This window comes from Camellia sinensis, chromosome 4 (genome assembly GCF_055761805.1).
Source record: "Camellia sinensis isolate YWXY chromosome 4, ASM5576180v1, whole genome shotgun sequence".
In the NCBI taxonomy this organism is placed as follows: domain Eukaryota; kingdom Viridiplantae; phylum Streptophyta; class Magnoliopsida; order Ericales; family Theaceae; genus Camellia; species Camellia sinensis.
Window position 1 is genome coordinate 69826605 of NC_138964.1, and position 14550 is coordinate 69841154.

Below are 14550 nucleotides of genomic sequence, written 5' to 3' on the forward strand. Positions count from 1 at the left end.
TATTTGTATGCTCTGTTGTTTGGTATCATTCTGCTTTGCTGGTTGTATCGGTATGCTGTGTGAGTGGATAGATCTGCTGGGCTGCTGGTCTCGGTAATTTTGCTTCAGTTTTGGATGTGAATCTAATTGTAGGCCTGGTGATGTATATTTTCTATATACCTTTGCTAGGATGGGTAGCTTGCTGTCTGCGTTTGATCCTGCTGTCTGTTGTGTTTTTTGTGTTCTTGTTGGTCCCTCATCCCCCTCTCCCCTGTCCTTTCTTGTACCCTTTATTGATGTATTTTCTCCTTCTGGTAAGGTTCTTTCATCAATAAAGTTTTTGTTGATCAAAAAAAAAAAAAAAGGAAGCAGTCAATGTTAAAAAAAAAAATACGTATAGCAGTGTGTACTATTTTCTAAATTTAGAAGGGAGTTGTTTTTAGGTTTTGTGCGTGGCCTTTTAATGTTAATGTTAAAAATAATAAGCTTATTATCTAGATCCATTTTGGTCATTGCTGTCACAACTCACCAAGCTAGTGGTCTAGTTATCCATTTTTTGCATTGTAGGTTGTTGCTCTCTCTCTCTCTCTCTCTCTCTCTCTCTTCAAAATTTTTTTAAATCCCATTTGTGAAGCAGCCACAATATTTGTTCCTTCCATTCTCATTGACTACATGCCCTAGTTTCTTACCATGAGATGTTGTAGTGTTATAACTGGTTTGGCTGCTGTCCGTGGGTCACACCCAATTTTTTATTTGAGCATAATTCTGGGGATACAGTGAATTGCCATGTTAAGGTGATCATTGCAAAGCCCATGGGTGGGAATGAGCATGGTATTCATCTTTTTAGTTAATCTCTGTTAATTTCTATTCAGATAACTTCAAGCTTGTGATCTTGAGAACAATTCTGTATATTTGTTAAGTTTATGATATTTGGCTTTAAGTTTATAATAAAACTTTGCTACTATAATAAACTTTATATATATACATTCTATGTTAATGTTTTCCTTGTTTATTTTCTTTGTAGATTGGCTTTGATGACGTTCGGAGGCATACTTGCAAATGAAGATCAACTGTTTAATTTTTTTTCCTAAACTGATGCTTAGTTGTAGTTGCAAATTAAGATTGAGTGTTGATTTTCTTTGATGGACTCCACGTTAGTTCATTTTGGGATTTGCTTTGACGATTTTTTTGTGATACTTAATGGATTATTATTAAAGTTTTTTGATGGATATATTTTGATTTATAATATAAATTATTTAGTGAATTTTTTTGTGGAGTGATGTATAATAGCTAGTGGATTTCTTAGTACAATTAAAAGGCTATTGGGATATGAGCAGAGATATTTGTGAAATAATAATTTAAATTGAATATAAAATATGGAACAAGTTTAGTGACGAATTTGTTTCGCCATTTGTACTTGTTATTATGACAAAGTGATTATTCGTCATTAATAAACTGCTTTTGTGACAAAATTTACTGTAGTTTATATATGGAAGTTTTTATTTATTTTGTTGTTTGGTGACTAAAAATTTCGTCATGTATATATATATATTTGTGACGAAATATATTTCGTCACCCATGTATGACTTTTGAAGATGAAAAATTTCGTCACCTTTACATCTTATTGTGACGAAATTATTTCCTCATCAATGATCAACATGCGTGACAAATTTATTCGTCAACTAAAGTTATAAATATGGTACTGAATAACTATTTGGTGACAAAAATGAGAAGTTTTGGCGACAAAATGTTGTTTTATTGGTGACAAAAAATTATGACTGTTGAAGACGAAAAATTTCGTCATCTTTACATCTTATTGTGACAAAATTATTTCCTCATCAGTGATCAACATGCGTGACAAATTTATTCGTCAGCTAAAGTTATAAATATGGTACTGAATAACTATTTGGTGATGAAAATGAGAATTTTTGGCGACAAAATGTTGTTTTATTGGTGACAAAAAGTTTCGTCGCTGAAGTAATTTCATTGGTGACGAAATTATTTTTCGTCATGGTGGTTTTTAGTGACAAACATTCAATGACGAAACCGGTGCCGAAAATATTTCCTCACAAATATCTATAGTGACGAAATTAGGTCTTTGAAGACAAAAAAATTTTGTCATTCAAGACCCAACTTGTTGTAGTGAAAGCAATGAATAGCAAAAACCTAGCACAAAGTTTAAATGAACAAAAGAAAGCATTATCTACCTAAATGTTGAAAGAATTTGCAGAGCAACAACTACTGAATAAGTCAAATTAGAACAAACAACGCATAGATTATATACAGGAAACCACATATGGGTGCCATGTTGTAATCATAACAAATCACAGAAAAACTATTCTTTAATTAAAATGACAAAAGAAAAGAAAATGTTATTTTAATCAAATAAAAGCCGCCTAGTCTGAGGTAGCAAAATTTAAGAACCCTAATATAAATCAAATTTGTTCAAATTATTTAAATTTTCTCAAAAACAAAAGTTAAAAGTTTATTGCTATTTCCTAGACAAGAATAATATATTCACTCTAACCAAATCTCATAAATAAAAAATAGGCAATGTATATACTTATGGCAGTGTGTGCTAATCTTCAATGTATTCAGAGAAAAAAATAAGAAAGGAGAGAGTAGCATTATTTCCTCGAACAAAATTTGATCAAGTCCAGTGTTCAACATTGTATCCTTAAGACAGATTCGCCCTCTCCACGGTGCTTTCAGATTATGGACGTCTATATCCTAGGATAAAACGATCAATGTCAATTTAGTAGTAGCACTACAAACTAAATGTCCAATGAACGCACTTTGCGTTTATACTCTTTCTAACATGAAATTTATGTAGCAAAATGCAGAAAATAAAAGTAGACAAGAAAAAATGAAAATTAGATGAAAAATCGAATGGAGGAATTGTCTATTTACCGGTGAACTGGTGGCTTTTCAGAATAGATTTCAAAATAGATTTCAACAGGTAGCAAACATGTTCGGACATATTTGAATAGATAAAGTACCTGTTCGGGTTAAATCTGAACAGATAATGAACCTGTTCGGTTGGAGGAAAAATCTGGATAGGTTTGCTGGACCAAACTGCCAGTGATGCAATATGTTGGGGTCATTTCGGAATTAAGTTTGAGTTTCAAACCGAAATTCAAATTCCAAACAGTAAGAATTTAATTTTAGAAATAAAATAAAATTCAAATGTTTTTGGCCCAAAAAGATAAGCATTGGGTCAGAGAAGCCCAACCCAACCTCACATCACGTACCTGTGCCCAAGTCCAGCCCAGCCCGTTTGACTGGACGGACGGACGAACAGTAACAGCAAAGTACGCGCATGTGTGTCTGCTTTGGGCTAATGGGTCTAGCCCACCTTGCCCATAACCTCACCCTTCCACAAAATTTGGGTACCCCATGGGGTCCTCCCGAAGTTGTGAACTGTAATAACCCTGTCCTATATTATGTTAATTAATCATAATTATGTTCGCAATTATGTGCTAAATTTGAATTTGGGTGTTAATTGCATGATTATATGTGATTTTGGCTTTGTATCTGTTCACCGTTGGAAAAGCTGTTAGAATTTGTGCTTTGAACTGAAAATTAAAAGCCTTATCAGCCACAAAAATTGAAATTGACTACGCCTTTGTGATTGGTGTAATTTTTAGAGCCTACGGTGAAATTTAATTAGAAATTGATTTGGATCAAAATTATTAGATTAAACTGATTGAATTAGGCTCAATTACATAGCCTTAGTCAAACTTGATTAAGCAAGCATATATAACGACCTTATTACACTTAAACTCACCATATTTTGAGCTCAAAATCTGAAAACCACACTCTAGAGAGAGAGACAGAGACGGGCCGGTTCTAGAGAGAGGAAGAGGGAGAATTGTGCATTTGGGTCAAAGTTTGTGAATTTGGAAGCTGCACTCAAGATCTAACTACATTTGTGAGGATTGAAGCCTCTATGTGAGTAATTTGATATGAATTCATGAGTTGAGTTTGTAATTATATGAATTCAAAGAGAATATGTAACCAAGAGCAAGAATTAAGTTGTAATTGATGAAATTGAAGTCAACATACACATGTATGTAAGAAATTGCCATGAATTTGCATATTTGAGCATGAAACATGTAGCTCATGTTGATTTGAGAGTCATATACTACATGCATGTAAGAATTTCCATGGTATGGAACTCAATTCAAAAGATTCATGTTACAATTAGAAGTTGATTATGAGAACATGAAGAATATCACACCAAATCATACATGCATGCATAATTCTAATAGATTCCATGATTTTGAACATCATTTGTGCCATTTAAAGTGGGATTGGAGTCAATAATTGACATGCATGGAAGATTTGTGAAGATATGAAGCTTGTATAAAGTTTGAATGCATGAGATTTGACCAAACGAAGAGAAATGTTGATTAATTTGAGAATTAGATCATGGTTTTTGACAATTGGTTTTAAATAACCTACATTCTCATGCTATGTAATGTTTTTCCATGATTTTGTACCAAAAACACCAACTTTGAACCTTTGAATGCCAAGTTTGAGCTTTAAGAACAATTCTGGAAATTCCAGAATTTGGCATGTCCGCTCGAGCGGGGAAAGTGCCGCTCGAGCATGAAATGTTAGTTCCCAGAAGTTTTGCAGGCATGATGTCCGCTCGAGCGAGGAAGAGCTACGCTCGAGCGCCCAGGCACACACTTTGGGTCTTAGCTCGAGCGTTCGAAGTCACGCTTGGGCATAAAAATGAAGTAACCAGTACTTTTGCAGACCAAAGGGGTCCGCTCGAGCGGCGAGCTCTGTTTCGGGAATTTTGAAAAGATGTTTTGTGTTTCATTTTCCGTTCTCTTTCATTTGTAAGCACTCTTCGGCATGCATTGAGCTTTTTATATGACCTAAAGGGATAAGAAAGAAGCCGAAGAGAAATAATAAGTTAAGAACGGATTGAATCGCTTATGACCCATTGTATTATGAAATGTGTAGGGTTAAATGCAAAGGCAAATTCATCGGCGAAACACTGTGAGTAATATCTTAATAAAGATATTTTCAAGTATGTTACTTTCCAAATGCTACTTCTGTATAAGTTTCATAGATTTGTTGTTTTGAAATATGAAAGAGTATTCTGTATGTCTAATTTTGTATGAGGCCGTTTGATACGTTTGATATATTTGAATTGGGCCTAAGGTCGTTTACCGTTTGATACATTTGATATGTCCAAATTGGGCCTAAGGTCGTTTTCCATTTGATATGTTTGAGTATAAAGATGGGCCAAAGGCCGTTTGAACATGAGCGTAATGGGCCAAAGGCCGTTTGAATAAAAAGAGATCATGATCATGAATATGAAATTCGCATAGATATGAATATAAAGAGAATGGGCCCGAGGCCGTTTGATATGCCTGATATGTTTGAATTGGCCTCGAGACTGTTTGATATGTTTGAATTGGACCAAAGGTCATTTTGAATAAAGAGTTAGTTGGACCAAAGGTCATTTTGTATAGATGGACCCAAGGTCGTTTTGTTTTATATAAGAATTGAACCCGAGGTCGTTTTGCTTTGTTGAGATTTGTAAATCTGATGTGAATGAGAATAGTGGTTCAAATGTGTACATTATAAGTATGACTCATTTATGAACGAAACTCATTCATTAACCTCGTTATTTTGATATTATTCACTGGGCGTTAGCTCACTCTTATTTATATGTATGTAGATGGGCAAAGGGACGTTCAACCCTAGCCTTAGTGGAATTTGAGAAAAGAACCCGAGTTTTGTGAAGTCAACCCAGGTGCCTCACGCAAGAGGCTTTGTTTGTGATCTTTTGCATTTCTTTTGCTATTTCATTGGTCATGATAGACCGTTTATGTGTATAAGCTTTTGGTTTAGCTGACTATGTGTTTGAATGATCCTGGGTATACAAGATGTCAACTACTGATATGTGGTGTGAGTTATTATTAAGTATATGTGAAATGTTTTGATATGCCATGTAAGCAAAGCTCATTGGACAAAATTTTTATGTTTGCTTCCGCATCTGGCCCCATATTATTAATCATTAATTGATATCAGGTTTTCAGCTGTAGGTAATCTCATGATTACTAGCTAGTTATGACCTTAATCTATAGGGGCGGGTTCGGGACATAACAAAGTGGTATCAGAGCACGAGTTAATAACTCACACACTTGTCCAAATGAACCATAAGGTGTCTAGAAAAGACTTAAGATGCATCCATTTGATAAGTACATGATGTAAGCATTGAGAACATGTGATTATCTGAGATATGAATTGTTGCGCTAATGTGTACAACAAGTTTTGTTTTGTTATAATGCACGTACATGGACATACGAATCATGAAAAGTTGCTTATGTGCATTTGATTCTGCGAATGGGTGTCTATGTGGAACATGAATATGGTTTAAGTGTATAATTACTTAGTAAGTGTTCAGAACGCGATATCTGATAAGTAGGCAATCATCTGTTATGTATGTGATTAATTGTGTCTTGACGATACGTAAAAGGAGAACATAACGATGTGCCTATCTGCGAATGTACTTATGTATATCTGTGTTTATTTGTGTATTGGGCATTCTTGTATTTGGCATGCTTAATAAAAGTTTTCATAGATCATGGATAAAGTAAGGACATGTGAGTTGGCAGACTCTTCCACAGCCCAACTTGATAGACTGGAAAGCATTGTACAAGAAATGACAAAGATCTTAAGACAACAACATCGGTTACCGCTACGGCAAGAACCTTTGCCACCATTAGCGCAAGAGCACCAAGTGAATGTGTAGGAAGTCACAAATATGTTGAGGTGCTAGACCAAACACTAATGACCGAAGCTAACATGAACCGATCTTCTAAATGGAAAAGCAAGAGACAAGGCTTTTTCTCAAAGAAACGATCATTCAAAAAGCAAAATACGGGATCATCGCGCACATCAAACTCTACGAGGAACACAGCGCCAACGTGTAACGAATGTGGTAAGAAACACCGACGAGTTTGTTACCAAATTTCTAGGGCTTGTTATAGGTGTGGTAAAATGGACCATATGGTAAGGAATTGTCCCCGGACTAAACAAAACATGAATAGAGTTGTTGTCTCAGCTGGATTCGTACCAATGGTAGGAACTGCTAATCAAGATAGAGTAATTGCACTCATCCCAGAAAGCACTCAGAATACTGCGATCGTTATCCCAGGTATCTATACTGTTTATAAACGAATGCCTATAAGTTGACTGATTCTGGACCGGTACTTGTGTACATCTTTGCTTGAGATATTATTTAATTCGATTCGGCGCATTCTTTCATATCTGCTATATGTGTATCTAGATTGGTCAAACCCATATGATCAATACCTTATTTACTCTATGTATCTGCCCCATTTCGGAAATTTGTGAAATACGTATTGAGATATTAATTGACTCTGTACATACATATATACATCTAAACCTATGCTCAGGGTGATTTGTTATATCACTGTCTTCAATGACTAAACCACCAGAATTATGACTCTGTGATTGTGTGACTGAGTTGAGCACCCCAAATAATGAACTCTATAAATTGTGAGACCATCTATTTTGATTGGTGTAAAATTGACTGGACTATGTGACTATACTAGGCTTGACTCGTAAACCTATGCTTTTGTGACTGATTTGGAACTTTTACGTGACAAATCCTATATTATGTGCAACCGATGAACTTTGTTTAATGTGTTACTGTGCACCATGTACCTGCACATAAGACCTATTTGGGAATTGCTATATTGATTACGATACATACCTCCTGATATGAACAACTGCATGCATATGCAACTGCACATAAACTTATGTGGACAATGCCATAGTGTACATGACCTGAAATACTTTGATATGAACAGTTGTAATGAATGACTCTGATATGACTTTGAAAACTGATGAACTTAGGACAGTTGTGAAACTATTGACTATGTACCTAAGCAAACAAAGTATGCCTTACAGAACCAAATGTGCCCTATTTGAGAAAACTTTTATCTGATTCTACCTAATAGAACTTTTGTTTGATTTGGCCTGATAGAACCCTCATTTGATATAATTTGATGGGACCTTTGTTTGATTTAATTTGACAAGACCTTTGCTTGGATTGATTTGATAAGACCCTCTATCTGATTTGATTTTGTCAAGGGGGATTACGAATTGCTTATGAATAAATAACCAGATTATTCTTGGCAAGAAAACTGATAGACCCAGAACTTGGATTTGTTTGGAATACTTGAGTTATTTAGAAGACCTTATGTGGGCTACCAACAGACCGATCTAACCATGAACACCAATAAGAACCAACATTTAATTGTTGGACACATACGTGTTATAAACAAGCAAATTGTGCAAATCCAGTGATTGGATGTTTAAGGAATGACTACTTTTGTGTTACTAAATTCTTATCTATTTGACGCTATGGGAATCAAAGATGGCAAATCGATTTGATTATAAACAGTACTGAACATTTATCTTTGACTGGTCGAAATATGTTTTGTTTTGTATGGGAAAATAGTTGCTTCAGTGTTATCGGATGTTGGGAATTTACGTTACGGTAATTGTTAACTATGAATAGTTTTGATTGTGAACATTATTGGGATTAGAAAACCTCAATTATCTAAAAGTGTGTGAATTTAGTGTGCCCTGTAAATGACTGCTCAATGCCATTATATTCTGTAATTGGGGCTTTGAGGATGTGTAAATTGTGCTTAACATGTGATTGACTCCTCCGATATTACCTTTGATGTCATGGGATTAATATATGAATTGCTTTATGCTCATTGATGACTATCAGATAACGTTGAAAGATTTGATGGAATAGGGAATCAAACATTGAACTGAATTGCAAACTGTAAACTGTTGAATGATTGAGAACACATGTATTATGTTAGAAATTGACTGCTTCAGTATTATTGTACCTTACAATCAATGCTGTAGGGATATGTGAACTATGCACGTCGCGTGGTTAGTTGCCCCGTTGCTACCTTTGTTGACTCGGGAATCAGTAACTGGATCCACTTTATATTCCTAAAGACTTTTGATTGACCTTGGATAATTGTGATGAGTCACTAAACTAAATACCGAATCGGGTTATGAATTACGAAATTATTGAAGAATGAATTGAACTTCTGTGACAAGGGAATAAACCAAATTCTATGGTAAAGTTAGCTGACATTTGAAGTAAATATGTTAGTGACCTATTATGAAGAAGGAAATTGTTGAATTTGTGTATAAATATTTTCAGTGCCAACAAGTCAAAGTCGAACATCAGATATAGGCAGAGCTACTTCAATCTCTCTCTATCTCGGGATGGAGATAGGAATCCTAAATTGTGCCTAGATTCTTGCAAGCCTTCAAGAGGCAATGGGAACTGAATTGTGATTCAGCGTTGCTTTCCATCCGAAAATCGATATATAATCAGAAAGAACTTTTAGGAGAAATGCTCCAAATGTATGCTTTAGATTTTCAGGGAAGTTGGAAAAATCTATCCATTGTTGGCAAACTCTGCTTATAATAGCAGCTTACACTTTAGTTTCGGTGTGGCACCGTGCAAAGCCTTGTATGGCGGAAAAGGTAAATCTCTGACTGGTTGAGGACAGAGCGTCGCTTGATTTAGAGGCTAAGCAAAGGACTATCATAAGGATTGGAACCGTTGAATAAAAGTATTCCAAATTGTTTTCAACTAAAGGAAAAATAAGTTTGGAGGACCAAACTTCCTAAAGGGGGGGCAGGGGAAGATTGTAATAACCCTGTCCTGTACTATGTTAATTAATCATGATTATGTTCGCAATTATGTGCTTAATTTGAATTTGGATGTTAATTGCATGATTATATGTGATTTTGGCTTTGTATCTATTCATCGTAGGAAAATCTGTTAGAATTTGTGCTTTGAACTGAAAATTGAAGGCCTTATCGGCCATAGAAACCCAAATTGACTACGCCATTGTGATTGGCGTAATTTTTAGAGCCTACGGTGAAATTTAATTAGAAATTGATTTGGATCAAAATTATTAGATTAAACTGATTGAATTAGGCTCAATTACATAGCCTTAATTGATTAAGGAAGCAACTCACCATATTTTGAGCTCAAAATCTAAAAATCACACTCTAGAGAGAGAAGGGGGGCCGGTTCTAGAGAGAGAAAGAGGGAAAATTGTGCATTTGGCTAAAAGTTTGTGAATTTGGAAGCTACACTCAAGATCTAACTACATTTGTGAGGATTGTAACCACTAGGTGAGTAATTTGATATGAATTCATGAGTTGAGTTTGTAATTCTATGAATTCAAAGAGAATATGTAACCAAGAGCAAGAATTAAGTTGTAATTGATGAAATTGAAGTCATTATACACATGCATGTAAGAAATTGCCAAGAATTTGCATATTTGAGCATGAAACATGTAGCTCATGTTAATTTGAGAGTCATATACTACATGCATGTAAGAATTTCCATGGTATGGAACTCAATTGAAAAGATTTATGTTACAATTAGAAGTTGATTATGAGAACATGAAGCATATCACACCAAACCATACATGCATGCATAATTCTAATAGATTTCATGATTTTGGACATCATATGTGCCATTTAAAGTGGGATTGGAGTCAATAATTGACATGCATGGAAGATTTGTGAAGATATGAAGCTCGTATAAAGTTTGGATGCATGAGCTTTGACCATACCAAGAGAAATGTTGATTAATTTGAGAATTAGATCATGGTTTTGGACAATTGGTTTTAAATATCCCATATTCTCATGCTATGTAATGTTTTCCCATGATTTTGTACCAAAAACATGAACTTTGAACCTTTGAATGCTAAGTTTGAGCTTTAAGAACAATTCTGGAAATTCCAGAATTTGGCATGTCCGTTAGAGTGGGGAAAGCACCGCTCGAGCGTGAAATGTTAGTTCCCAGAAGTTTTGCAGACATGATGTCCGCTTGAGTGGGGAAGAGTTATGCTCGAGCACCCCGACACACACTTTGGGTCTCAGCTCGAGCGTCCGAAGTCATGCTCGAGCGTGAAAATGAAGTAACCAGTACTTTTGCAGACCAAAAGGGTCTGCTCGAGCGGCGAAAGCTGCGCTCGAGCGACGATCCCTGTTTCGGAAATTTTGAAAAGATGTTTTGTGTTTCATTTTTTGTTCTCTTTCATTTCCAAGCACTCTTAGGCATGCATTGAGCTTTGTATATGACCTAAAGGGATAAGAAAGAAGCCGAAGAGAAATAATAAGTTAAGAACGGATTGAATCGCTTATGACCCATTGTATTATGAAATGTGTAGGGTCTAGCGCAAAGGCAAATTCCTCGGCAAAACACTGTGAGTAATATCTTAGTAGAGATATTTTCAAGTATGTTACTTTCTAAATGCTACTTCTGTATAAACTTCATGGATTTGTTGATTTGAAATATGAATGAGTATTTTATATGCCTAATTTTGTATGAGGCCATTTGATACGTTTGATATATTTGAATTGGGCTTAAGGCCGTTTGTTGTTTGATACGTTTGATATGTCCGAATTGGGCCTGAGGCCATTTGCCATTTGATATGTTTGAATATAAAGATGGGCCAAAGGCCGTTTGAATATAGTGATGATGGGCCAAAGGCCGTTTGAATATCGTGATGGGCCAAAGGCCGTTTGAACATGAGCGTAATGGGCCTAAGGCCGTTTGAATGAAAATGGATCATGATCATGAATATGAAATACACATAGATATGAATATAAAGAGAATGGGCCTGAGGCCGTTTGATACGCCTGATATGTTTGAATTGGAACCGAGGCCGTTTGATATATTTGAATTGGACCAAAGGTCGTTTTGAATAAAGAGTTGGTTGGACCAAAGGTTGTTTTGTATAGATGGACCCAAGGTTGTTTTGTTTTATCTATCGAGATTATTCCACTTGAGAGCAATTGCCTTACGGTATTATGTCGACAACGAATATGTCGTAACTTACCATTGTACATATGATTCTATGCCCTGCCTATTGCAGATTGAATATCACAATGAATACAAATAGCTGGCACATTTTGGCCACATTGGATTGTCTTTTAAGAAGTAGTGAAGCAATTTTGCTTCTTCTCCTACTTTATCTAAAGCAATGAACTCAGATTCTATTATGGATCGTACAATGCATGTTTTTTTCGTGGATTTCAAAGAAACAACAGCACTTCCCAGGGTAAAGACATATCCACTAGTGGATTTTGAATCTTTAGTATCAGATATCCAATTGGCATCACAATATCCTTCCAGTACTGTAGGATATTGAGTAAAGTTCAAACCATGATTGTGGGTAAATCTTAGATATCTAAGAACCCGAAGGATTGCTTTCCAATGATTTTCTCCAGGGTTACTAGTATATCTACTCAATTTATTGACATCATAAGCTATATCAGGATGAGTGCAATTCATTGGGTACATTAGGCTTCCAATGATTTAGGAGTATTTTAACAGAGACACCACATCACCTTTATTTTTCAGTAAATAAAGACTGATATCTATGGATGTTCTTGCTACATTCGCATCATTCCTGATATATTTACCAAGGATTTTTTCAACATAATGAGATTGTGATAATGCACATCCATAAGATGTTTTAGTAATTTTCATTCCTAATATAACATCAGCGACTCCTATATCTTTCATATAAAATCTTTGATTCAGCATTTCCTTGGTTGATTTGATCATGTTTTGACTGCTTCCAATGATAAGCATGTCATCCACATAAAGATAAACGATGGCATAACATTTGTCAGTGTTTTTAATATAGACGTAATTGTCACATTCGTTTATCTTAAACCCATTAGTAAGCATAGCACGATCAAAATTTTCATGTCATTACTTAGGAGCTTGTTTTAATCCATGAGCTGATTTTACAAGCCGACAAACTTTATTTTCTTGCCTTGGCACTATAACCCCTTCGGGTTGCTACATATAGATATCTTCATTTAGATCACTATTTTAGAAAGCTGTCTTAACATCCATTTGATGTATCTCTAAATTATACAACGTTGTTATAGCAATAAGTATGCGGATGGATGTTATTTTTGTCACGGGGGAATATGTGTCAAAATAGTCTGTACATTCCTTTTGTTTGTAACGTTTTATCACAAGTCTTGCTTTATACTTGTCTATTGAACCATTTGCTTTCATTTTTCTCTTGAATATCCATTTATACCGAAGAGGTTTAGAATCGGGTGGAAGATCCATCAATTCCCAAGTATGATTTTGCATAACGGATTCAATTTCACTATTAAAAGCATCTTTCCACAAAGGCGCTTCAGGACCTGACGTTGTTTCATTAAAGCTCTGAGGCTTATTTTCTAACAAGTATGTCAAAAAATCTGGACCAAAAGATTTTGATTTTCTCGCTCTCTTACTTCATCTTGGTTCATCATCAATTAAATCCTATTGGTTGAGACCATTACTAGTCTCTTGCGTTTGATTGTCATTAGTCTATTGACTTTGTGTATAATCATAAGTTTTTTCCTGTGAACTTAATTCTTATCCTTTCTTGTAAGGAAAAACATGTTCAAAAAACACAACAATCCTTGATTTTATAATAGTGTTCACATGTATATCAGGTATTTCTGATTTATAAGTCAGAAACTGATATGCTCTACTGTTATGTGCATAATCAATAAACACACAATTCACTGTTTTTGGTCCTATCTTAGTTTTTTTCAGAATAAGAACTTCTACCTTTACCAAACACCCCCACACTTTCAAGTATTTGTAAGGACGTGGTTGACCTTTCCATAATTCATAAGGAGTGTTGTTAGTTTTCTTGTGAGGTATCCTATTGTGAACATAATTAGCAGACAAAATTGCTTCCCTCCACAAGTTCTGAGGTTAGCCTGAACTTAATAACATGACATTTATCATTTCTTTAAGGATTCTATTCATCCTTTCAGCAATTCTATTTTGCTGTGGGGAATAGGGTGCTGTAGTTTGGTGAATAATGCAATGTTGTGTACACAATTCATTTAATGGTGCATCATATTCACCACTCCTATCACTTCTAACCATTTTAATGGTTTTACCAAGTTGATTTTCAACTTTAGTTTTATGGAGTTTAAACATTTCCAAGGCTTCGTCTTTATTTCTAAGTAAATATGCATAACAATATCTTGTGCAATCATTGATAAATGTTATAAAATACTTTTTTTCCTTCTCCAGTTCGAACAAATTTAAAATCACACACATCAGTATGAATTAATTCTAGAGGTTCGATTTTCCTTTCAACCAATTTAAATGGAGCCTTAATTAGTTTTGCTTCTGTACATATCTCACATTTGTGATTAGGATCAATTTTAAACTTTGGTATACAATCCAAACCAATTAGTCTACACAAAGAATCAAAATTCACACGTACTAATCTACAATGTCATAAATTTGACTCAAGAATATAAGTAAAAAATGTGTTATTCTTATTAATAACAAATTTTGGTACAACAGTTATTACATTCAACTTGAAGAGACCATCGCTCATGTATCCCTTACCCACATACATTCCACTCGTTGTTAATACAGACTTATTAAACTCAAATGCAAGCCTAAAACCATTTTTACTTAAC